The 25,356-nt window shown below is 41.2% G+C and overlaps 1 long non-coding RNA gene across 1 annotated transcript; it reads left to right on the forward strand.

Moving 5' to 3' along the window:
* Positions 1-647: 647 nt before the first annotated feature.
* On the forward strand, positions 648-24,556 carry LOC139671345 (uncharacterized). Its single transcript, XR_011697720.1, has 3 exons — positions 648-741; positions 3,631-3,710; positions 24,086-24,556. It is a non-coding gene; the product is annotated as an uncharacterized lncRNA (long non-coding RNA).
* Positions 24,557-25,356: the final 800 nt, after the last annotated feature.

A 25,356-nucleotide genomic window follows, 5' to 3' on the forward strand; every position in this document is an offset into this window, starting at 1 on the left:
TCAAAGGTTGGTTCTAAAGAGTTAATTTACCTCCTGTACACTAGATCTCAATAAATGCAATCTGTCTTTCTTGCAGGAACAGAAGGATGACTTCAGCTTACTTTGTCTTGAGACTGTTGTCACAGGGAGTTTCACTGTTCCAGCATAATGACATAGATCACAGGTTGTCTTTGGGTAAATAAGGTTTCTTTTATTAATTATTGCAGTGGTGGCTCAATACGTTAATTCAGGGATTCATTTTTGTGCCAGGTAACACAAAATTCAGCTGAAGTACTTAAATATGATTGAGATAACAGGTGTATCGTACTACCTTGCAAGGGCAGGTACAGAATTATCTTTCTGTCACCAGAAATTAATTTCATAATGTTAATACAGATTCAAGATTAGGCATGATTCAAATTCAAGACAGATTGTTGTCTCAAGCTGTTCTTAGAGTAATGAGCTGAAAAGGAATAAGGAATTGAGAGAGAAAACAACCATGGAGGTATGAAGTTATGTTTTTTTCAGTGACATGAAAGAACATGTGGACAAGATTGTGCAAGGTAAACTGGAGTGTAAAAGGGATGCACATGGGCTGCTCTGCAGTGGGCTGTTCTCATGCTCACGTGTGTTCCATGGCAAGATCACACCTATCTTACAATCACTTGTTCATATACCATATCTCTATCTTCAAGGGCTGTTTTCACTGATATTGGTAGTTTGCTCTGTAGAAGGGGAGGATCTGTTGGAGGATTGCCATGGGTAAGTATTGTTTCTGTTTGCCGCAGTACAACAGGTATTTCATTACTGGGCATAGTCTGGCACTGTGAGGTGTGTCATGGAAAGCTTCTATGAGAGAAAAAACATAGTTTCACTTTGAAATATTGAAACAGAAGAATTAGGTAGTTTCTGGGTCTGCAGCTTATCAGAAGTCTGATAGTTAGTTGGCTATTTCTAGTCAAATATGTTTGGTCATAATTACTTAGAAAAATTAATATTAAGTAATTTATTGAGAAGTACAAATGGCAAGTGATAACTTCCCAAAAACTAAAAAAAAAAAAGGTAATACTGACTGTTGTCCTATTCAGAATTTTCAAAAGTCTAGCATATATTTCAATGTTACCCAAAGTTGACTTTTAAAAGAACTGATTGCTTTCTCAGCTGACACAAAAATTGTTTCTGAAGTTGTTCCTGCCCCTGAAGCCAGATCTTTGTTAAGTTCATATTTGAATTGATGGTTAAGTCTTAAATGTTGTGAGAATGATGTCAGAATGCTTTTCCTTCGTTCAGTGTTCTTTTTTTGCATTTCAGCATTAATCCTTGTAGGTTGGTTACTTGCAATACACTTTGAAAAATTTCCTCAGTGATCCAAAATGTAATAAAAAATGTTGTGGCCAGTTATTCTTACATTTCTCATCCGTGGTGTTGGGGCTTTCTAGAAGAATTCAAATGTCATTGCACTGTTTCATAGCCTGCAGTTATCTGTGAGCTCTGTCAGTGCTGAAATATTGTGGAATCATGAATCTCAGATGTGTATTAATATTATGAAATTAATTTTTGGTAGCAGCAGAGATAATTCTGGACCTGCACTTGCAGGATTGTATGATGCACCTGTTATCTTAATCATATTTAAGTACTTCAGCTGAATTTTGTGTTGCATCTTTTGTACTGCTCTTACAAATGCTTCAAAGGGAGAACGACTTTAAAACCTATTAGGAAACAAATGCAACCAATTGGTAGATCTTTGCTATTTATTGCTGGGAAGTAAAGTGTTCCCAGGGTCACACTGCCAGAGAAATCTGAGATGAAAACTAGAGGTTTCCTGCTGACAGTGCTGTGGTGTGTCTGTGCTCTTACGCAAAGCAGAACGAACGCTGTGATGTTGGGCTGAGCCGGTCTGCAGGACCCTGAACAATGTCTCTGCTGTAGGCATTTATGGTTTGTAAATCATTGTTGTAACTAAGCATTGAGCAACCAATATTTCCTAATGACTGTGATGAGACAAAACTGTTGTTCTTCATTAATGCCAAGGGAATGGGGAATTTGCTGGAAATTACCATAACTAAAAAGCAACACGGGAGTTTTCCTCTAAAGTCCAAGTGTGAACAAGTCACAACCATGGCTTCAAGTGACACATTCTTTCCATTTGGGGTTTTAAACTACCTTCTGGATAAGATAAAAAGGAGGAGACATTTGGAGCAGAATTTGTTGTGTGCTATGTATGGTTTGCAGAAAACAGGAGGGAAATGAATGCAGTGAGCCAAGGCAGCAGCACGGCAGGCAGAGCAGTGTGATACCTTCATGAATCACTGCTCAAAGGCCAATCCCAGCGCTTGTAAGAAGTGCGAGGAGTGACCAGTAATAGCTTCCTAGCAGGAGAAGGATTTCACTGGCTTCTGATTACACCAGCTCACAGGGGTGGCCATGCAGCCATGCAACCTGAGCTGGCCCTTCTTGACTTTCAGCGTCTAGAGCGCTGCTATTTCAGACAACTGCGTGTTTGAATGTGTGCCTACATTAACAGCTGCTCATGGGGAAGTCAGACTGGTTCCTCTTACACAAGAATCCTTCTGCACATAGGTTAGCAAGGGGGGTTTTACCAAATGTGAACAGAAGCTCTTTGTAAAACATTAAATATTTCTGGTCTGTTAAGTTATGTTTATCTAAGTATCAGAAGGCAGGAAGCCAGAGGAAGAATGGAATAATATCTCATTTTCCTTTACAAGATAAAAAGAACAGATAACATTCTATTAATGCAAAGCAAAAGAAAATATTAATAAATTATTTTTGCACTGCAGAATATTAATTCCTTAATGAGCCAAATTCCTTAGTATGAGCATTTTTCAAATAATACAATCTCTGCCAGGTAAGTTTTCTAAAAAAAAGGCTGACATAGCCTTGCAGTGGTGTGAAGGCTGTAATGTTTAAAGGTTGTGCTGGCTTAATGAAGTGTGCATACTGAAACAAAACTAGACAATGGAGTGGATTTTTGCTAGGAAATAGGAATTGAAATGCCATATGCTCATCCTCATATTGTTGTCTCATTGCAGGCTGAACATCTGGCTTGGTTTGTTTTGGTACAGATATTTCCAGACAAAAATGAAGCATGTAGATACTAGTACGTTTAAGCTGGCAAGCACAGTTTCTGTAGTGGATATAAAGAAAAATGGAGTATCCCAGGGAAAGTTATGGCAGCTTGTCTGTGGACTGTGCAATCCTGCCAGACATTTTCCTTACAGAACTGGTGGTTTTCCCATTTTTGGTACTGGTTTGTATCCTCATGTCACTCGATGAACACCAGTGGTGAACATGGGGCTTGAACTAAAGGCCATTTTCCAAGACTTTAATTATAATAGAAGTCAAAACTTTATTTTAAAGTTCAAGGAACTTTTTTTAAATCTAATGTTTACTAGAATTACAGTGTGCAAATGTGCACAGATAATGAGCATGTGTGTGTTCTTACTTTGTATACTCCTGTGCCAAAAGGAGGTTTAAGAATAGCAAGCAAGGCCTCCAATAAGATTGGTTTGAAGTAAGTCTGATTTAAGGAATTCTGCTGTTTGTCATTTGTCATCAGATTGGTATTTAATATACCACCAGCTCTGTTTTTATTTGTTGCACTGACTCACTGACTTATTTTCTTTGTCTCAGTGATACAGCTTGGGAAGGGTGGATCACATAACCAACCTCACAGAGGTGTGTTTCCCCCAGCAAGCATCATTACTTTGATAGTAAGTGAATTCTTCAGTTTCAAAATGTTGTAAATTTTCTTTGGTTTTTAGTGTTCTGATGTCTGTTTTGCAAAGTGAGAAATTCCTTTGCTAGTGTGGTACAGTTTGTTTAATTAAAGACGTGGTCATTTTGTCCCATTTTTCATGTTAAATGCAACAATGGTTAGAGGAACTGTTGGCCTTGGCTTAACCTGGTCCTCCAGAAAGCTTCTGGAGATGGAGCAAACACTTGGAGGTCTGGCAGTAAAGCTGTAAAGGTGTCTATTCCCTGCATTTTCGGGCTTTCCAGGACCCTGGGGGTTTTGTATTGGGCTTTCAGAGTCACTCTACCTAACGGATAATAGTTTTGTAGAAACTTCAGGCCATTATGTATATTCTGAAATTTAAATGTGTACAGTTTTGAAAGCTTGTGTTTTCCTCCTAGAAACAAGCTGTGCTATAATGAGCAATTGGGAATAAGCTAAGAAAGCAATCTAAACTGCAAGTAAGTTTTTAAATCTTAACTAACAGCAGGGTACAAGACCCCAGACTTCACCACCTGCTGCCTGAACTGGGAAGCTGTGTCAGGTAGCCCTACCAGAGATTTACTCTCACTGCATTCTTCCTAAATCTGCCCCTCCTTGCTGTTTCATATCCTGCCCTCCACTCCGTGCATTTATTATGCTTCACCTAAGCTTGAGATTTACCCCATTTCATATGCACTGAGGATTCTGTTCTTAAAACATATTTCTTCCCTGGAACTTTTTTCCATTTTTTCATCTTTATTGCTTACAGCACACAAACCTCCATCTTATTTAAGCCATTGTCCTTTCCCAGATATCTTTATTTTCCTAGCCTAGTCTAGGCTGAAAGCCCTTTATGGGATGGAAGACACCATGTTTTGAAGAGAGGGTGATGAGTTGGCTCTGGTCCACTAGTTCAATTCTGTCAGCAGTAGTCATCTTTTAAATTTAGACTTTTCTGTTACAAAAATACAAGAAGCTGACTTTGTTGTGTGAACCTTATTTTCAGTTTTACTTCCTTTCTCTAATGCTGTAGTTGATTCTTTTGGTACTTTCATTAAATCAAACTAAGTCATGTGTGGATTACTTCAGCTTTTAGTAGAAAAATGTCCAATGTCTAAAGTTGAACTTTGTTTAGGTCAGAGTGGGTATGAGAAGTCTGTGCAGTACTTAAGACTGGGTGGTGGGACTGGATGGAAACCACTCCATGGGACAGGGTGTTGTAACCTCTGGACATTTGTAGTGTACAGTGGCAGCACAGATCACAAGAACAGCATACAGGGAATGACCCAGGTTTACCACCCTTCTTTTTGCTATGGCTCCATACTAGACTTGCCCAGAGCATATGGAGGATGTTGAAATAGCCCCTAGAGAGAACATACACCACTGCAGATACTCCCCTTCTGCTGCAAGACTTTTGCTGTAGGGCACAGTCTGTTGAGGCCAGAACGATGTTGAGATGAGACCAGTGTAGTTCCCAGTTACCTCCCAGAGTCAGTGAGCTCACAGAACCAGCTGCACACCTACCATGGTTTATGGACATACCACAGCAATTTTGGCACAGATGAGATAAGGATGTGCAGCCTGTGCAACAGTGGGGAGAGAGGAAATGCAGTCAGTGCCATGTAGTCTGCACACTCTGCATGGCTAGTTAGCAAGCAGTTTGGAGCCCACAAACCGTGTGTGAGAGCCACTGGTGCACAGGACAGAGCATGTTTTCTTCATGAAAGGTATTTCATGCGACTAACTTCCCTTGGCTTGGGTTTTTGGGGGTATTTTTTTGTAGTACTAGGATCTGAGTTTCAGTGTGACCTTTTGGCACATGAAGGAAGAATGCTGGAAAGCAATGGATCAAAAAGAGTAAGGAGAAATATTTAGAGGGAGATTAGCAACTTCCTTAGAAACTGCAGATGTTTCTGAGGAAAGCTGGGCAGACACAGACATGCTCCTGGCAAAAAGAAGTTTTGGGAAATCTTTTGATTTTCATTCTTCCAGTTACAGATATCCAAGTGTAATTTTACCATAGCTCTCAAAGTGAGCAAAACATTTCTAGCTTTGTAACAAGAAACATAAGCAGAATTGGAATTTTTCCTCTTGACTAAACCTAATAAGATTCTTGTTATGAATTTTACTTGTAACACCATTTAAGATGTTTCTGTACACTTGGACTCAGAAGGCTGTGTTTCTGAAACAGTGATGCATAGTAGGAGTAGTGTCTGACTTAACTACCCGCAGAGTAAGTTTAGAATGTCAGGTTCTAAATTAAGTATCAGAATATGTAATTTCCCCATCTATTTTTTACATATGAGTATAGGATCAGGAGCTCTTTCAGCTGCTTGACTTTAACCAAAGCCAAGTTCAAACAGGGCCATTGAATTCTTTAATCTCTAATTTCTGAGAGTTTTTTGGTGATACTTTGTCACTTGACCCTCAGTCTGTACCTCTCTTTCAGTACATGAGAAAGATTGTTGCAGGAACTTAAATTTTCATCTGCCAGCAACTGGCTGGCATCTGTCCCATGTTGCAAAGTGCATAAGCATAAATGAGATGCAGTTGGAAAAGGGTACACAGAGCAGGCAGTTTGCAACTTGAACCACTCTGTGCATTAAGGCCTTTACAGGTCCTGTCTGATTACTCAGGGAGCTATGCCAGGTTTGGCACCTCCCTATAGTTTACCTGTAAAAGGAAATAAACCTTTTATGGGTGGAGACTCTTAATGGAATGGAAATGAATTCTTTATTACTGCTCCAGAGTCAGCTTCCAGATGGTCTGGATATAGTATTGTCACGTAATCAGCACTTCCTTTCACACTTATCTTGGTTAATGTCTGACAAAAGGTCTTTGAAATTGCAGGGTCAGTTCCATTTGATTTTCTTAGTTTTCTGAAAATATGTAATCTTTAAGAGGAGTAAATTAATATTTAAATTCTTAATTTGCTGAAAACAGGTTTGTTTTTTATAAATGTTCCAGTACATACAGATAGTTCTAACTCTGAGGAGAAGACATATAATTTAGAGCAGTAGCACAGAAATAGTCTTCAAGAAGCTGAAATAACAGTATCTCTGCTCGTTTCTTACAGTCTTGTGGCTGCCAAGATCTGTGTAAGGGAACAGTTCTGACTTCTGTGAACTTTAAAGCTACCTTGGGATAAATCTCCATTAACTTCATTTGAAATCTCAGACACATAATTAAATTTTCTTTGTGTTGGATATCTCATGACATAAAGCTGTTGTGTCTATTTTCAGTTTTGTTAAAAATGCCATCAGAACAATTTCCCTTGTGTTATTCTAGTGCTGCTGTTCCTGGCTAACGCACTGGTGAAGTATGACAACTTAAACAGAAGTCAACTCGTGTTTTTTGAATGGCAGAAAACATTTAATTTTAGAATTAATGCTTACTTTATCTGTATCTTTTATTCCTTTTAATTCCTCTTACCCCTTAAGAGTTTGTTGGAGATATGCATTCCACAGTTAGTCAGCATGACCTGCTGGACTGAACAGAAGGCAGATTTGGGAGTTATAAATCCAAGGACTTACTTGCTGTGTGGCCTTAAAAACTTCTTTAACCTCTGCTTCCCTGCCAGTAAAATCAGTATGACTTCCCAGACTTTGAGCGATGTTGTCATTAATATGCATAAAAAGACTTTAAAATTAACTACTGGTACTGATAGCCTGTAGGGGTTTTTACTTAAAGTAATAGTATTCACTTTGCCCAAATTATTCACAAAAAAAGGAATATAAATTACTTGATATGTCAACTAATAATCACATTGTTAACTATTATTTCTTTAGCACTTTTAGGCATACATGAATTGCAGACAAAAGCTCTGATCTTATGTAATCACTCTCCAGCTGACACTGCACCAGTGTGTGACGTCTCATTGATTTCAGCAGCTGTGGGCAAAAGCACTTGGTGTCCAGGGATGATTTAGATCCAGAATCAAGGCCAAGTATGGAAGACCTGCCTGTTTTCAGCTAATCATAATGGAAATGGAAGAAGACTAAACCATAGAAGCTGAGTCAGATGTTTGCCATTTCCTAAAGTTTTTAAGAAACCCATTCCCTGTGTCACTGCCTCTGGCAGAGGTTCAGCGTAGGCAGAGTAGGCAGGACTGTGAACAAGGCACTTCCCTTTCTTCTTTCTGGTGGATGTAGGGGCTCTCATATTTCCTTCTTGAGCAGGGGATCAGTTTTCATTCTGGAAACAAGTTTGGCAGTAAGAGGATGTATGAGCTATGGAATCAGAGCTTTGGAAGGTCTTCAGTGACATTTCTCCATTCTTAGCACATCATTTAATGACAGGACTTGATGGCTGGGTCCTAAATCTCCCACCCAGTCTCAGAAGTCAGGCCAGACATCTCATGTTTGTGTGCAGGAAGCTGGGGAAGTGCTCTCCAGCCGTGTCTTGGAATGCCTGTGGAGCTACTTTGCTCAGATTACTCCAGTCTCACAGTTGCACTAACTTTCACGAGGTGAAGATGAGTTTTTAAAAAGGACCTTCTTTCTTTTCCATAGCATTTTCAAGTCTCATCTGTTCTGCTCAATGCGTTCCTGGTCCAGGCACTCACACAAGATCATATCTTGAGGGTCTTATTCAGCTTTTGTACAGTCCTTGCCAGCACCTGGTCCTGTGCAGCAGAGGTCAGGGCCAAAGCTCCTCACAGCATTAGAGGAGGCATGTAGTCTGTTCTCAGAACAGACAGGGGCTCAGCTTGTCTTCTGATATCTAGAAGGAAGAAGTTTGGGGAATTTGAAAGGGAAAGAAAAAGTAAAAGCAATCAAGAACCACTGAGAGACAGGAGTGAGGAACAGTAAAGGAAACTCAGGGTACTGATGGCAGGTAGTACTTTATGAGGCTTTATTTTTACAGCAGAACTCATTACTTTCACCACCACTGTGCCCAGTGTTGGCTGGTGGGAACAGAATGCCAGTGTTCAGGCTGCTGCATTGTGAAAAGCTGCCTAGAAACGTCACCCTAATTTTTATGGGGGTCTTGGTGCAACAGAGCTAACTTGTGTCAGAGACACCTGTCTGGTGTGGAAACAGCCCACCTAAAAAACATTCTTAGGGCTACAAGCAGTATAGTTACGCGGTCTTAGACCTCCTATGCAAGCCATGTTGTTTCTATTTTCTGTTGTGTTGTGATTTATGAAATGTCTTTTACTACATATTTTATTGCATTGGGCTGAGGCAAGACCAAGTGTGACCCTCTCTCATTATATGTTCATGCCTAGGCCTGCACTGGCCACATTGACCACTAAGAGATCTGTCACTAACCGTGATTTTTATATTTAAAAATAATAGTAATTCTGATTCTCCCTCTGCAATCAAAGTCCATCTTCCTTTAGAGCAGTTGAATCCTTTGCGTTCCCCTACTTGGCTGCTTGCTCATCTCTCATGAGGATAAACACAGTTTAAGGGAATTTCCCAGGTGGAAACTCCCTGTTCTTTATGAGAGCAACTGGGTGCAGCATTAACTGTGTGCAACAGCCACTTCACTTTACTTTTGGTCCAGTTTCATTTTCATTAGCTTCATTGTCTTTCTTGGGGGAGGGGGTGGGAGGGGAAGGTTAGAAAAGGATTTACTGACCCCTTATTAGTTGTCCAGATTACAATCTCACTTTCCCCACTGTACATGCAGAGTAGCTCCACTGAAGAAATGCTCTTACTCCAGCTTTCAACTGTAGAATTGCCCATCCTATTGTCTTGAGGTTCTTTTTACATAGACATATCCAGCAGAGATTGACAAAATGTTCCAATAAACCATAATGTCTCTTTCCAGCTGTGTAAATTGCAGGCAAGTCTCCAAGCATTCAAAGCTCAGGAAAGTTTTTTTTGGATATGGGCAGTTCCTCCATTCATCAGAGACAGTGCCATGCCTCAGCAGGGCAGCTAACTTAGTGCAAGTAGCTTATGCAGTGAAGTTTGTCTTAGCAGTCCAGTGAATGTAAATATCTGGTTATAATTTATGATAGAAACACAAAAGGATGGGGATACTGATTGACAGTTACTCTGAGAACATGGAAAGAGATGGGTAATCCAAGTTATATTGCCTAAATGCTGTGACTGACAGACTCCAAGCATTATTAAAACCCTGTGCAAAGTGTAGATTCCTCTTATAAAGAAAACATTAACTGTTTTCTATTGCCAAATACTCTTCAAGGAGTTGCTACAACTTGTAAACAAATTTCTTTGCTATTACAAATCACCAGCTCAGACAGATTTTAGTCTCTGTGTCTCGTTGTCACCCTGCTGCATTGTGCAGGTTGAAGACACACTGCTTTTATTCTGCCAAAGCTGGGTTGTTGTTTTGTTGGGGTTTTTAGTGAGCCAGCTCTGAGATGAGATGCTTGCCTGCTTTTGTGAGTCTAGATGACAGAGTCAATCCTTTGTTGAACTGCTCTGAGTTGCAGGATGAGGCTTTCTGAAAGCTCTTTCACTTTAGGACCATCCAGATCTCTGCAACACCAAAATAAGCTTAAGGTTTAGAAGAGGTGTTTTTATAATATCCAAGTTATCTTAGTCATTTCCTGAGCAGTATTAGTAGCTATGATAAGTGCAAAGTGTGAGCCTCTATCCTGTTCTCTCAGACCTTGCAGATACAACAATGCTTGTATTGGTAAAAGCTGCTTGTAAAACCAAGAGGTGCAATTCTTAATGCATGGAACTTGGCTACTCGGTATTAAGTAGTGAATCTAGCTAAATTAATTATTGATTAAAATGCTTAGGCTCTGCTTGCATCATCTTTAAACTCTGAATGCATTTTCTGTGTCTTGAGAAAAATAAAAAATAAAAAAAAGATAACTTGGGTTTTAATAATGAGATGCTTTGAAGACCAAGTCCTGAGGAAAATTATTCTGTATAGCATATTGGAAAGCAAATGAAGGTAAAAGGAGAGTTGGTTAGACACCTCAGCCAAATAGAAAATAGACAGTCTAAATGAACTAGACTAGTTTTGTCTTCCTCTGTAGAGAATGACTTAGACCAAATAAAAAGCTATGCAATTCAGGCAAAGAAAACTACTCTCACTGGGAATAATGAGGTATGATTCTTTTTAAAATAAAATTAGAATTCAGTTCTGTAGTTCACTGATTGCATTTTAATGGCACTTTGCCTCATGAGTTCTCAGTGGCTTTGTCTTTAACTTCCATGTTTATTCATTATTTATATTACTCTGAAGACCTTTTTGTGAGAATGTAGTATTATCTACCCATGATTACTTCCTGAGTATTAAAAATAGAAATCATGAATTCTATGCTGTTTTTTAAATTTATGTACCCTGTATCTTTTTCCACTGTGCTAACAATGAAGGACAGAGTCCAGCACAGCACAGACTTTATAAGTCATAGGCAGTATAGTTCCAAAAAGGCTGATGTGCATGCGATTATTATCATGGAAGACTTCCAGAGACCTTGCAGGAACTGGGTTATTGAGAGGTTCAGGCACCTGTTCCACTAAGGCAACACAGTCTTTATGGATGTACCCCAAATTACTCTGTCAGCTGATGCATGCAATGGGCTTCTAGAGCTGTGCAGCATAAATGCTCTGGGTCACAGAAATTCTCTTTGAGCTTTGTATTGTAAAATAAAGAATGGTACGAATTCCTGTAGTCCCACTGAAATCCAGCTCCTGAAATCAGGAGCAGCAGAGCTCAGTTCTGCTGATGGCAGGAAGGACCCTGTCAGCCCCAATGAAATTTACCACTTGGTTCCTGAGTTGCTTGGATTGCTGGACTTACCTGAAAACTCTCTGTTTCTCTGAGATCTGAGTGCAAGGGTCCCCATTGGTGATTATCACCATATAACTAACCTGATATTCTTCATTTCATTTTCATCCCTCATATTCTCCAGCCATCAGGTAAATGGCCTTGCTGTGAGGATAGTCCTCACAGAGTAAGAACATGGTAGACCATGGCTCTTTTGGGGTCTCTGCATCCCAGCGGATGCTGAAAACTCAATACAAAAGGAAGAAACTATTTTCCACCCTAAAATACATCCATTTGAACTTACAGCAAAGCCAGATTTTACAAAGCTTTCATTCTGCACAGGCTCTTATGACTAACCACATCCCCATCATCTTCCAGGGCATTCCCAGTAATGCCTTAAGCACTGTGCCCAACATGTGTCTATGGGGTTTGTTCTCTCACTATTGCTTTGTGTCTGTGTTTTCCAATTGAACTTTTCAACAAAAAAGTGTCACTCTCTGTTCTGCTTCCTACTATTTTTGGTCAAACTTCCCTTCCTCAGACAATGCCCATCTTCATCCAGATATCCAAAGCAACTTAGCAGGCTACTGAGTAGCTTCAGCACTTGCAGTTGCTGTATGGGAAGATAGAGACTTTTTTCCTCAAAATAGCTCTTCTGTGAACTTGTGTTATTTCCTTTTCCTGCCTTTCAAGACCTCGAATAGTTCCCTGGTTTTGGTTGTTGGAAAGCTGTCATTAAGGTTGTTGCCTAAGCAGAAGCAAACCAGAAATTTCAGTATGCATGACCACCTCACAGCCAGTGCCTGCTGGAAGCACCCAGTTCTGGGATAGCTCTTCTGACAGTGAAACTCCATCCTGACAGGCAGGGATAATGGTCCAGCTGCATCCACTCCACTGGTTGACCCATTCAGCAAATGAGCCTTTTTATCTATGTCTGTTGTGACATGCAGGGCTTTGCACCATCCAAAACTGCCTCAAATGCTCACAGCTAGTCCTCTAACACAAAACCCTCTCCTTCTGAAGTGGATCTTTTATCTGTGGAAGACAACTATGTCACCAAAAGGCCTGTTTGCCTTTTTGGCTCAGAAGAGTCCTGAGATTTCTCAGTAAGTTTTCTTCAGTTCCTTTGCAAAAAACCTTCCCTTTCCCCACTACTGTCGCATTCAGTGTTAGGAATGAATCATGGTTGTGAAGTAAATTCAAATGCAGTTCAAAGTTTCTCAGCACTGTAAGTAAAACTAATTTTTGGAAGGATGGCCTGGCCTAATATGAGAAGGGAAGGGACAGAGGGAAAGATTGGGGTGGTCCTGAAGTCAGATGCAGTTCTGTGATTTCCGCTGCCATGGGAGGAGGGGAAGGGAGTGACTGCTGCAGCTGGGTGGGCTGCCTTCATGAACCACAGGTGTCACAGAGAGAAACTCCCTGCAAATGGAGAGAAACCTGAATAACCACACACTCCTCTACAGGAGGCAGACACTTTGTGGAAAACTAGTGCACTAAGAGTATTGGTCACCATAGCTGCAATTAGTGAGATTTGTTAGGAACAATCACTCACAGGTATTCCTGCAGCATCTTTTAACCATGGGATATCAAAGCATCTATTAGGGAAAAAAATCCAACAAAAAACCCCAAACACACATATCTCCCCCCACCAAAAAAAACCCCTCAAACAAAAAAAACCCCGAATACTAACACCACCCCCCCCCAATATTTAAAAGGTTTTAAGCCCCAAATCAATATTTCCTGCTTATAAATAAAATTGTATAAACAAAAGCTCAGTTAGTTTGAAAAGTCAAGCACTCAGACAATGTAACAAATATATTTCTGTCAAAATTTATTGTAGTTTTTTTCACACAGAGGCTGCAGTCCTCAAACATTTTACAAACACCCAGAAATATTCACTATATCTCTGTAAGAAGGTCAGATACGGACTGGAGAAGTGGCAGTAAAGTGGATGGAAAATTATCTGGACTGCTTGAATCAAAAGGTTGGGATCAGCGGTACAAAATCCATCTGGTAGAAGGTTAGTTCTGGTGGTGTTCCCCTGGAATCAGTACTGGGGCCAACACTGTTTAATGTGTATGTTAACAACTTGAATTTGTGGATAATAGCAAATTGCAGGAATGTGGTTGATATGCTGGAGGGCAGGGCTGCTATTTACAAGGGCCCTGACAGTGGGAGGAATGGACTGACAGGAGCCTCATGACAATCAGCAAAGGCAAATGCCAAGTCCTGCACATGGCATGGAGCAGCCTTATGCAACATCTCAGTATGGCCAATTGTCTAAGAAACAACTTTATAGAAAAGGACCTGGGTGTCCTGGTGTGCCTCAAGCTGAATGTGTGGCAGCAATATGTGGGAAAGATCAACCATGCACTGGACTGTGTTAGCAAGAGCGTAGCCAGAAGGTCAGGAGCAGTGATTCCTCTCAGGTGTTCCATACTTGTGAAACCCCAGCTGGAGTACTGTGTCCTTTCTGGGGTTTGCCAGTTGGAGAAGCTCACTGACAAACTGGAGCAAGACCATCAGAGCATCACCCAGATGGTGGTGTTTGAAAAGAGGCAGTCAGAGCCGGGTTGGTCCAGTCCCATGATGAGAAGGCGAAGGGAGATGGTTTTGCTCTCCACAACTCAGTAATGGGAGTCAGACTTTTCTATGTGATGGACTCTGATAGGATAAAAGGCAACAGGCACAAACTGCAGCATGGGAGATACATTTAGATTTTGGGAAGATAATTTTCACCATGAAGGTAGATCAGTGTTGGAACAGACTGCCCAGAGAAGCTGTGTCGTTTCCATCCCAACAGACATTCGAAACTTGACTTACAAAGTACTGAGCTATCTGATCTTGCTGGATTAACCTTCAGTGGAAGGAAGGACAACATGATTTCCCAAAGTATCTTCCAATCTAAATGACCCCAATTCTAAGAGGAAGAGCTGCTGAGGAAAAATTCAGTCCCACTAAAAGCTATTGCTTCTGGTATGAAACATACTGGGTGAGAGGGATGTGAAATGAAAAGCTCATGCCATCCCACAGAAACAGTTTCAGTTTTAGAATTTTCAAATTCTTTTAGTAGGTCAACACTAAGTCTTCTCTAAGCTTTGGGCTTTATTTTTCTAAAAGGACATGAGAAATGATTAGCTGTTTGTCTTGTAATCAAATAGTAACCTGGAGCTCTTTCATCCAGAAAGAGTGTCCTGATCTTCAGTCCAGAGAGTGACAGCCTCCCTCACTTTCCCTGGCAGAGCATAAACTCTACCTGGAATAGTAGCTCTGAAAAGAGTAAATGAGGCATTTTTACAGGGAAAATAATTTAACTGGAAATTTCTGACCAGGTCTGCATGGGCCCTGTAGTGCAGGACCACACAGCAACTTTAGAACAAAAAGCAAAGAAAAAAACTCACAGTGTAACAGCTGTAATTTCTGAAATAGAAATTGTGGATACAAAGAATTTTGCCAGAATTTTGAGATTAACACCTCTGAAAGGTAAAGTATGTCCCAAAATTGATTATAATCATAAATGATAAAGCTCTTCTTTTATGTCTCATGCAGTAATGATGAATTTGATCTACGCAGGAACTTCCCATAATTATAAAAAAAAGCAAGAATGGGACTTTAGACTTTGAGCTCACATGGTTGGCAGTGTCTTGTGACTATGGTGCTTTCCTGTGTGGCAAGAGGGGCATTGGTAACAAGTTTGGGAGCAGACTTTATGACCAACTCCAAGATTAAAAGAGTTTCAGTGGCCTTTATCTTCCTTACATAATTCAGACAGTGCAAACAGATGTAAATCTGTCCTAAATATCACATCAAATCTTTGTTGCCTGTTTCCTCACCAGTCTTTTGCCAGAGATGGTTAATTACAGCTTGAAAATGCTCCCATCTGCATGACAGTGTCCTAGACATCATCCTGTCAGCCATGTCTGAAGAGGTGAACTTGGTCATTCTTATTGTGTCTCCTTCAGCTAAATCTAGACTGCATTCAGGTGAACATTTGATATTTCATTCCATTCTCATCTTCCGTTGCAGTTTTGATCTCTTCTGGGTGGGCATTGCCTTTGCCTGGGTGACCAGTGCCTACCACAGCAAGTTCCTGTCCCCTGGCCACTGCTGCAATAGGGTTATAATTATCCCCAGCCATCCAGATGTGGGCACAGTCACACTGTGGATAATGGTGATAGCCAAATGAGAACCAGGAGGAAGTTATTTTTATGCTGCTGGTAATTACACGTCATTTGGGGAGAGCATTTGAAGCAGCAAAAGTCATAGTGCCATGCTGTGTGTTAGCTACCAGTGTTATACTTTGTTGTCTTGAATGTTATGAAGACTGCATATCCAGTTCCCAAATTTCTTGGTTAATACAGGGAAGGTTATGTTTCATTGATTTGATGATCAGACTTGTAGCTGGCTTGCACTTGGGTGAAGCCCAAGGATACTTAAAGCTGCCCTTGACCATCACAGGCACATTTGGGAGTTCCCAAGGAACCTATGAGAACTTGGCTTCTCACAGACACCCTGGGAATCCTAAGGAGACATTTCTTACAACCTATTTGTTGACTTGATTCTGATTCTCTTCCAACAAGGACCCTGGATCCTTGTTTTGCTTCCTGGATCCCATTTCCCTTCCTGGTTCTTCACTTCCTGCCAGAGCCATTCGCACTGGCCCAATGCCACCCCCACCTTGGGGATGTGAAGAGGGAGGATGTCCCTGCTAGACTCCTGAAAAAATTTTCTCAATAAATACTTCACCACATCCAAGTCAGGATGTATCTCCAGAGAAAAACATCACTTCCCTGAACAAGGCCACTGTGTTCAAATCAGGCAAGGAAAGTTTTAAACAACTTTAATAAAGCCTGTTTACCAAGCCTGTGAACTCTCAGACCATGAGAGGGAGCTTTTAAAATGCTCTTCATGCACAGGAAAGCCTTTTGTCTTCCAGATTTCAACACAGGTCCCTGCCCCAGCCGCAGTCCTGTGTACCAGTGGGCTGCCATCCTTTGCCCTGCTGCTCTGCCCTGCCTGCTGGCAGTGCAGGATGCCAACAGCCAGCAGTGATGCAGCTGCCTGGGTTTGGAGCCACTGTTATCTCGTGTTTGTACTCTCAATGTGCGGTGCATGGCTGCAAGAGAGGCCTGCCCAGCTAAGCCTGCCGTGGCTGGAGACAGAAATTGTGCTGCCTGATGCATTCAGAGGGGTGAATGAGTGAAAGGGGGGCCAGTTTCTTTCCATCACCCTAATACTTTCTTTTCTTCTTCTCCTTTAATAAATCTTCATCTTGAGAAAGACATTGTGTGTGTGATTGTGCACAATTTTTCAGGACAGTGCTGATTGTTAAACTGTTAGCCTGAATAAATAGTTTTATCTTGTGGTAATAAGACCAGTATTTATGACAAGCTTGTGGCAACAGACCTAAAAAGCCTGATCCCCACAGTTAGCTTGGAGATGGGACAGGGTCAGCACTCAACTGCCATGGCACCTTTCATTTCCAGTCAGCCCTGCCTGTGGTAATCATCATCAGGAGCTCATGTTCCCCACAGTTGTTCTCTCCTGTGGCCTCTTTTCACGTCTCTATTTTCCTGGGGTCTTCACCAGAGGAAAAAAATCGATGTGATGCAGGGAGGAGCAAGGCAGAATTCAAGATATTTGAATTTCTTAATTGTATTTCCAGATTATCCAGTGTGCAGCATTAGAGAAGATTGTCTTACTAAAGGTGTTTAACTTTTGGAGTGTCAGAATTTCTCATTTGAAAAACAACCCTATCATATTCTTATATGTTTTGTACCTGTAAGTGGATATGTGAGGCCCAGATGGATGGTTTATTTTTCTCATGCTTTTAGATGGAAATTATCTTCAGCTTTTTATATGCATGAGTGGATTATAATGTTTTGATATGTGGCCTTGTATTTGAATGATGAGTTGGGAAGTTTTTGTCTTTAAGTTTGTAATTTTCCTTAATGTGCAAATCTTCCTAGAGGAGATCACAGAATCACAGAATATTCTGAGTCAGAAGGAACCCACAAGGATCATCAAGTCCAACTCTTAAGCAAATAGCCCATTCTGGGATTGAGTCTGCAACCTTGGCATTATTAGTACCATGCTCTAACCAACTTTAGGAGGAACTCTGAGGCTTGTCTCCCCCTCAGGCTGTATCCTCTCTTTACTAGTGTCTTGGAACATTTATCTACTAAGTTATGAAAGCTCAAATAACTGATCAGTTTCAATATAGGCAGTCTGTGCTCAGAAACTCCAGCATCCACCCAATGCAACTTGCTTGTCCTTCCTTTGGATCAATAATGACTAATGAGGATGAAGGTAACCTGTCAAACTCCTTCAGCATTACTACTGATGCTTTCTGACAAGCTGTTGACAGAAAGGAAGGACCCTGCAGGCACTTTCTGTTAAGAAGAAAAAAATAACAATAAACATTTTTTAATGCAATCCCTTTCATTTGCAAAGCATGTGTAGTAGTCTCTTTCTTTTAGAGCAGAGAAAATCTAATAGCAGTGACAGCATCTTGGAGCTGGGAACAAAGAAATTATTTTGCAGCCAAAAGTCTGTATGAGGGTGGGGGATTTTTCCTGCTATGAAGACTTCTATGTTTGTCTGCATTTATTAGCTAACTTTTTTCCTCTGCTATGTTTGCATATCTTTAACATTTACACAAACCACTAGAGATAACAAAGGAACCACTCGGCCATTGTTGTGAGGCAAAATCTTTGTTGTTTGAGTGATTTGGTTCCAGAAGGGAGCCTAAGCCTTGCTGTGATAATGGGAAGTGGCTGTGTCCAGCCCCTACCATTACATATCATCATAATTGCTCTGAAGGTCTAAGGACACAGACAAGGAAAGGACTGTAAGTTTAGTTTTTCAGGTGACAAAGCTGCACTTAAAAACTATACGTAAGTCTTCGGGCAACTGAGTTTATATTATATATCTGACAAAGAAGCTGCAATTTTCACAGTACTGGTTGGGAACAGTCATTTTGAGATCAGTTTATTTTAATGAAATAATTGTAATAAGCTAAGGCAATGACACCTACAGACCACAGAGGGTGTTAGTAAGGGAGAGGTGATGCAGAACAGGTAGGAAGCACCTGAGGACTGAGAGGGATTAGCAGGTGCAGGATGTGTGAAACATTGCAGTATGACATGAAGAAAATGTCTCTGCTGATCTGTTGATTTTTAGAAGCTAGTAGAGGTGAATATTATTTCCTCGGCTTCTTTTTCGTAGATCTTTCTTGAGAACTGGTGAGTAGAGAATGGGCTAGTTGTTTTATGCAAAAAGATTGTCTTGGAGAGGTCATCCTGCTGGGCATTGGTCCTGGGCTTGCTCCTCAGAGACCACTGCACATCACAGCTAGAGTCTTCCTCCCTAGATTCTACACTGGGGAAAGTAGTAGTAATAAGAAATGCAAAATACAGCTGTGAATTTTCTTGTGATTTTAATACTTTTCTCATGTCATCTTGTCTTGCCTGATAAACTTGTCCAGCCATGCCCATGTCGTTTTGAGTATCTTTTCTGACACAGGAGAAAACAGGCGACCAATTCCCTTCAGATTAGTTCAGCTGTGAGAGGGCAATGTGGCTGTGGAGGGTGTGGTGCCTGCGCATGCTTATCAAAATCAGATAACTCAGGAAACTAATTACAACTTTTAACTGTTGCTGCAATCTCTTCCGTGGAAAAGAAGCTCTCACGTGAATATTTCTTGCATTAGAGGTGAAAGCAGATCACCATCCCGAACTTGCTGGTTTTTGGAATGTTGCCAAAAAGCTCTTTAAAAAAGGCATTCCTACTGGAATATGTCATGGACTATTCTTGCTCCCAGCTCAGATGGGGAACTGGAATGCAGACCTCCCTGTCACACACAAGAATGATGGCATTCGGCAGGCTCACGTTGCAATCTAGAGAAAATAAGCATCAAGGCAGAGGCAATACCCCATGAAAATGACAGGGAGAATAAGAAAAAGCCATGTGCTGTGTGTAGGGAGCTCGGCAAATCCACAGCTCTACAAACCTGCATTTAACACTGGCCAGAGCTTAAGCCAATGTAACAATTAGCTGGGATTTACACATGTGTACTTACACTAAAAAATTATTTTGTTACTTTTAGAGGCAGTATATCCACAATAGAAGGAACTGCCTAAAGAGTGGAGTGAAAAGCAAGGGGAGAAGGAAGCATCTGAGCTGAAAAGATGAGAATTACGGAAAGCTCTTTAAGGCAGAACACTAGATGCAGTCTTCTTCATTAATCTTCTGGTTAGCCTTTCTTAGAAGGGACTAACATTCTGTAAGAAGAAGGAAATGTAAATATATATATTCTGAGCTAGAAATAGTTTCATTTTAGGTTCTTTGTTTCCCAGGTTTATTTTAAACAAGCAAACTCACCCCCTCCCAGTAAACTTTTTCTGCTTCCTTTGGTGTCATGTCAGATTGAACCTGGAATATCTTCTAGAGATCATGTGAAAATGGTTCTATTTTTGCTGGGTAACTGTCAAGTAGAACAGACTGTGACAATAAAAATGTTGATCTCTGTGGCTGCTGAAAAAGAGTGAAGTTAAGTGAATCTCACTGATATTTAATTTGCAAACTGAATTGCATCTACTGAGGGAGGGGAAAAGCAGCAACACTTGTGTTGATGCGAAATTCTGCATTTGAAAACACTCCTTATTAATGATTCAAAACATACAGTTCCTAGGAGCTGTAAACAAGTTCAGTATTCTGCACACTAATCCATAACCATTATCATATGTAAAGAACAAGAAGTTACTCATAAACAGATGTTCCTTCTGCCAAATCCATTCATTTAATGCACATTTTACTTTCCAAGTGCTAATTAGCAACTTTCTGTGGTGGGTGGATTACATGAAAGGATGGAAAAGCAGGGATTAGTTTGCCTGCAAAGGAGCAATGTCTCCATGACTGTTCCAAAATCTTTTCCATCTTGCCTTGTAGTGGAAGAGTTGTTCATCTTGGACTTGCTCTCACTGCCCTGGAGAGCAATCACCATTGTGTTTCCAGGCACTGTGAGGCACCAGGAGATGCCAAACTTGTTCTGTTACCAGAGAGCTGTGTCATTAAAAGTGCTCTCTGCCCTGACTGGGAATGAAGCCTGGCATTCGCAATTGCTTATGCCCAGAGAAGGCAATTATCTTGCCATAAGTTATAGGTGAGCTTTCAGGAAAAGATTTGCCAAAAGCAAAGGGTGGAGGAACAACTAGTGCTCAAATCATAAATAATTTCTAAGTTGCTTCATATTTCTCAAGGTCTGGTTCAGCCAGATGTTGAGAAATTCTAAGTACGGAGATCCCACCATCTTTCAGGGCAACCTCTTCCCCTGGCTAAGTATTCCAGTGAGTTTTTTTCCTTATGTCCAGCTGGAATTTCTCTCTTTTTAATATGAACATCCAAGAAGCATGTAAGTCAGTCTTTGCTGTAACTCCCTGAAAGGAAGATGTATGCAGCGTAAAGACCTTCCCTCAGCCTTCTCCAGGTTAAACAAAGCCAATTTTGTCCGTCCCTCCTGCCACAATGAATGCTGCAGCACTGCAACCATCTTGGTGACTCTCTATTGGACTCTCTCCAATTTGTCAGTGTTTTACCAGGAGCCCCAAACTGGACACAGTAGTCCAAATGCAGCCTTGTGAGTACCAGACAGGGGGGATCCTTACATGGATCCACACAAGGAAAAGGACTGTCATTAATTAAAAACTTGGCCAGGCTGTGCTGAGCTCTCCCAAAACTCCATCACTGGAATTACCAAAGCGGGGCTTCTCACGGATATTTAAAGAAAGGACAAGAGACAATGGGCACAAACTGAAATGCAGGAAATTCCATTAAAATGTAAGAAAAAAATGTCTCACTGTGCAGGTGGTGGCCTAACACTGGAACAGTTTGCTAGAGAGGATGTGAAGCTTCCATCCTTGTAGATAGTCAAAAGACAACTGAACATGGCCCCAAGCAACTTGATGTGCCTAACCCCCCTTTGAGACGGGGTGGGTTGATGAGGTGTCTTCCAAACTCAACTACTCTGTGATTCTGTGAACTGCTAAGTGAGATTAAAGGAGCTACATGCCCAGGGCAGGTTATAGGATGACCCACATTTGGATCAATGCTTTATCAACATGAGAGGCAGAGACACAAATAAAAGATTGTTAAAAATAGACGTAGAACCCACAAAGAGATGCTAGTGTGAAGTTGGTGTCAGGTGGCACACAGAATCTACTTCAGATGTTAATGGGAGAGCAGTTCTGTGATAGTAATCACAGTGCAATTAGGTTAGTGTTGCAATGGGAGAGAACACCCCAAGCATATTCAGCAAATGGATGTTCATTTTCAAGAGTTTTATCAAAATGAGATTTTAAAAAAGAAAAAAGAAAACAGAAAGAAAGAAAGACTTTTAAAAAGCAATCCAAAAGCAAGAAGGGAACAGGCTGCCTGGACACTAATAAAAAGTACTATATTAAAATCCCAGGTAAAAGCCACAATTTGAAAAGAAAGCAATGTGGTCCAAAAAGGCCATTTCACAGCTCAATAGGTACATTAAGGATACTATCACAAGCAATAATTTAATGTTTAAAAAATGGAAGGCTTACCAGAATTAGGAGACTAAGAAAGCCCATAAAATATGGCAAGGCAGTGAAGTCCATGGAGATGGTAACAAGTACATAGAGAAACCAGACATATTTAGATTTTCAGGTAGCTTTTGACAATTTGTCAACAAAGGCTACAAAAATGCTAAGTCATCAGGGACCAAATAAAAGGTCCTTTTGTGCTTTGAAAATGGAAAGGAAAGGTTAAGGCCCAACTATGACTTCTTCACGAAGGAGAAGCAGCAGCAACAGAACCCCTGGGAGTCACTCTGGTATTAGTCAAAATCTTCACCAGCAGCCTGGAGTAAGGATGTGTGTCTGGGATGCCCAGATTTGCAGTCAATAGCAAGCTCATTTGTCTGGTGAAAGGCTGAGCTGTAGGTAAAGAATTCCAGGAGAACTTAACAAAGCCAAGGATGCCCATGAGCTCCAGGGTTCACAAAGTAGGATGATGTCATGGGTTGAATAATCTATAGAATAATCAAAACCGTGTTCACATGGTTCTGAACTCATTATTGGTACCCATTGCTCAAGAAAATGGTCTTGGATTCACCACGGACTATTCCCTTAAAAAGTCATCTCGGTGTGCCGTGGTAGCCAGAAAGCCAGGAAAAAGGTGAGCATCCTCAGGGAGTCTAGTCCAGCTTGGTGCACCCACCGCTGCAGCAGTGTGTGTGGTTCTGGTTTCTGCACCAGAAGAAGGATACACAGTGTGATAGAGAAAGGAAACCAAAAGGGACAGAGGGAACAGCTTCCGGTAGGACTGGAAATCCAGGATTGTTCACATTAGAGAAGAGATGGTTGGGGCATGATCAAGACTTTTTAATGCACTTACCTTTCATAGAGGTGGGTGCAAAATCTGGTCACCTGGCAGTGAAGGAGTAACTTGCTGAAGAGAAAAACATTTGTTTCCAGGAAATCAAAGGCTTTGTCAATGCTGTTGGTAGCCCCCAAAAGGAACTTGTCACAGGCACCAGGATTGTTCCTCTCATCTTCTCACACCCTGTGCCCAGGAGGCTCTGCAGATGGCTGTGTAATGTCCTGTGTTCTGCAGGAAGTCAAAGTTTTGCTCTGTCACACTTGAGGCTAGGACTTATCCAACCCGTGGGTGTGCAGTGCTGCTGGAGCTTTTACTGGAGAAGAGGCAGAGGTTCTGGTATCAGCAGGGCTGAGACATTTCATTAGAACCACGCATTTGCTCCATTCCTCCAGCCAACTTGTTTTGAGTGTCATTTTTCATTATGGGGTTTGCAGTTGTGTCCCAAAACAAAAAGAAATTATATGTGTGCCCTTTATGTTTTTATAGTATATTTAAAAAGGGGGAACCCCCTTTGTTTTGATTTTGCTTCCAAACAGGATTTTTTTGGTTGTCTTTGGATTTTTTTTGCCTGGTTTTGTTTCACTAGTTAATGTCATCACTCCTCTTTCCTGTTTTTGCTGTAGGCCTTCTTAGATGGTTCACAGATGTCCACTGAAAATGAAAAGATAGCATGCTGAATCCTGAACACAAATAATCTTCATTTGTAACTTGAGCTGTTTATGCCCACAAAAGAAGAAAGAAAAGATATTCTACTTCATCTTGCTGCTTTGCTTTCTCTTTTCCCTGGAATTTTCAAAAACTGCCTCCCAAGACTTGTGCAAGCCCCAAAATAGCTTTTCCACAATAACATCACAGCTCAGTTGGCAACCTTCCCCAAAACAAATCTTTCCTCACATCATAGTTCCTTCAGGCCTTTGCTAAATGCAGTGGAACTTTCTAATCACTAAAGCTGTCTTTTTTCTTTTCTTTCATCTCTTCCCACTTAAAGCAGCTTGTTGTCCTGTTCAAGTATCTCTTTTTGCTATTTACTGCAAGAAGCTGGGCTGATCTATAGACGTATTTCTCTGGTTCTCACTATCAGCTGTTTTTCTCAGGATCCCCTTTGTATCTGTTTTCCCACTCAAAATTGTACTTGAGCTCCTAGATGTGACCTTCTCTCAATTTTTCAGGTCTAAGCAGAGGAGTTTCTGACTTATCTGCTTCACTTACTGAACATCTTTGGAGATGGACCTTTCCTAAATTTGCATTTTTCTGTTTCAGACAGGACATCCTCTTCTTTGAGGAAAGCCACGATTCTTGAGGCCAACAGTGACAGCCCTATGCCATCTGGTCCTGTTAAACACTATTCCCACTGTGTGTGTTATGTCATATTTTCTTCGTTACATGCGGTAAAAAATACTTGGTTGGAATGTGAACTATTCACTGGAGATGGTGGCAAACATCCCCATGCCTGCTGTCCCAACAAGTGTTAGAGTTGATTGTGTCCCTGCAGAGGAGGTGCATGACAATTCAGCAGAGAAAGGTGGCTGAGCATCAAGCATACCAAGCACCTCTGGAAATCCTATCCTGTTGTTTTCCTTAGTTTCCGATCTTGGTAAGCAGGGATTGACTGAATGCTCAGAGGGAGTTCAAGATGAGAACAGCTGAATCACAGCAGACTCATTGGAGTGATGGAAGGCAACTGCAAGCAGAAATCTGCATGAGTCATCCTAAAGAAAGAGGCCAGAGAAAAGGGTGGGTGTGCTTTGTATTAAAGTACATAGTTCTTCTGGGAACACGAACGTCTCAGGAGCTTCTGCTTTCCTAGTCTGGTGTAAATCCAAAGGAGATCTACTATTTTTTATTAATTGCTCTAGATATGGATGGGTTCTGCTGCGAACAAGAGGTACAGCCCAAGCTCTCACCCCATTCTGTCCTTAGATCTGCCTGGTTTTCACCTGCTGCAGATCCATGGAAGTGAGATGGCATCCCTCCAGAACAAAGGCCCAGGGCTGAGCAGGGACAAAACTGTGCCCAAGGACATTACAGGACCATTGCCTCAGCTTCTTCCACTGTGGTATCCTGAAAGTGTAAAGAAAAGGAGCTGCTCATGTTGGGCAGAGGCGGAGGGCACAGTTCCTCCCATAGTAGGGCCATGCTTTGCCCTCACGTTGCCCCCATGCACAGCCTTCATTCCACACCCTGTCTGACCAGTCGGGGTTCCCCCTCCTACACCTCCCACACTTGCCAGCGCTTGCTGGAAATGGACTAACAGGAGCTATTTGACTTAATAGGTGGATGCATGCATTTTTTGGTGGGTTGGGTTTTTTTTTGTGGATTGAGGGATTGGCAATGCCACAAATGGTGTTGGTCTGAACCCCACACAGCAGTGTCTCAGCACCCTCACATTATGACAGTAGCCCCATAGTCTTTGTAAAACTGTATTGTCTAGTTCACAGTAAACATCTGCCTGGTAAATGCAGCCACCACCAAGCCTTTGCTTGAAATCCCTGAAGGAAAATAGCTGGCCATCATCTACATATCCCATGTTT

The sequence above is a fragment of the Pithys albifrons genome, chromosome 4, assembly GCF_047495875.1.
Source record: "Pithys albifrons albifrons isolate INPA30051 chromosome 4, PitAlb_v1, whole genome shotgun sequence".
NCBI lineage: Eukaryota > Metazoa > Chordata > Aves > Passeriformes > Thamnophilidae > Pithys > Pithys albifrons.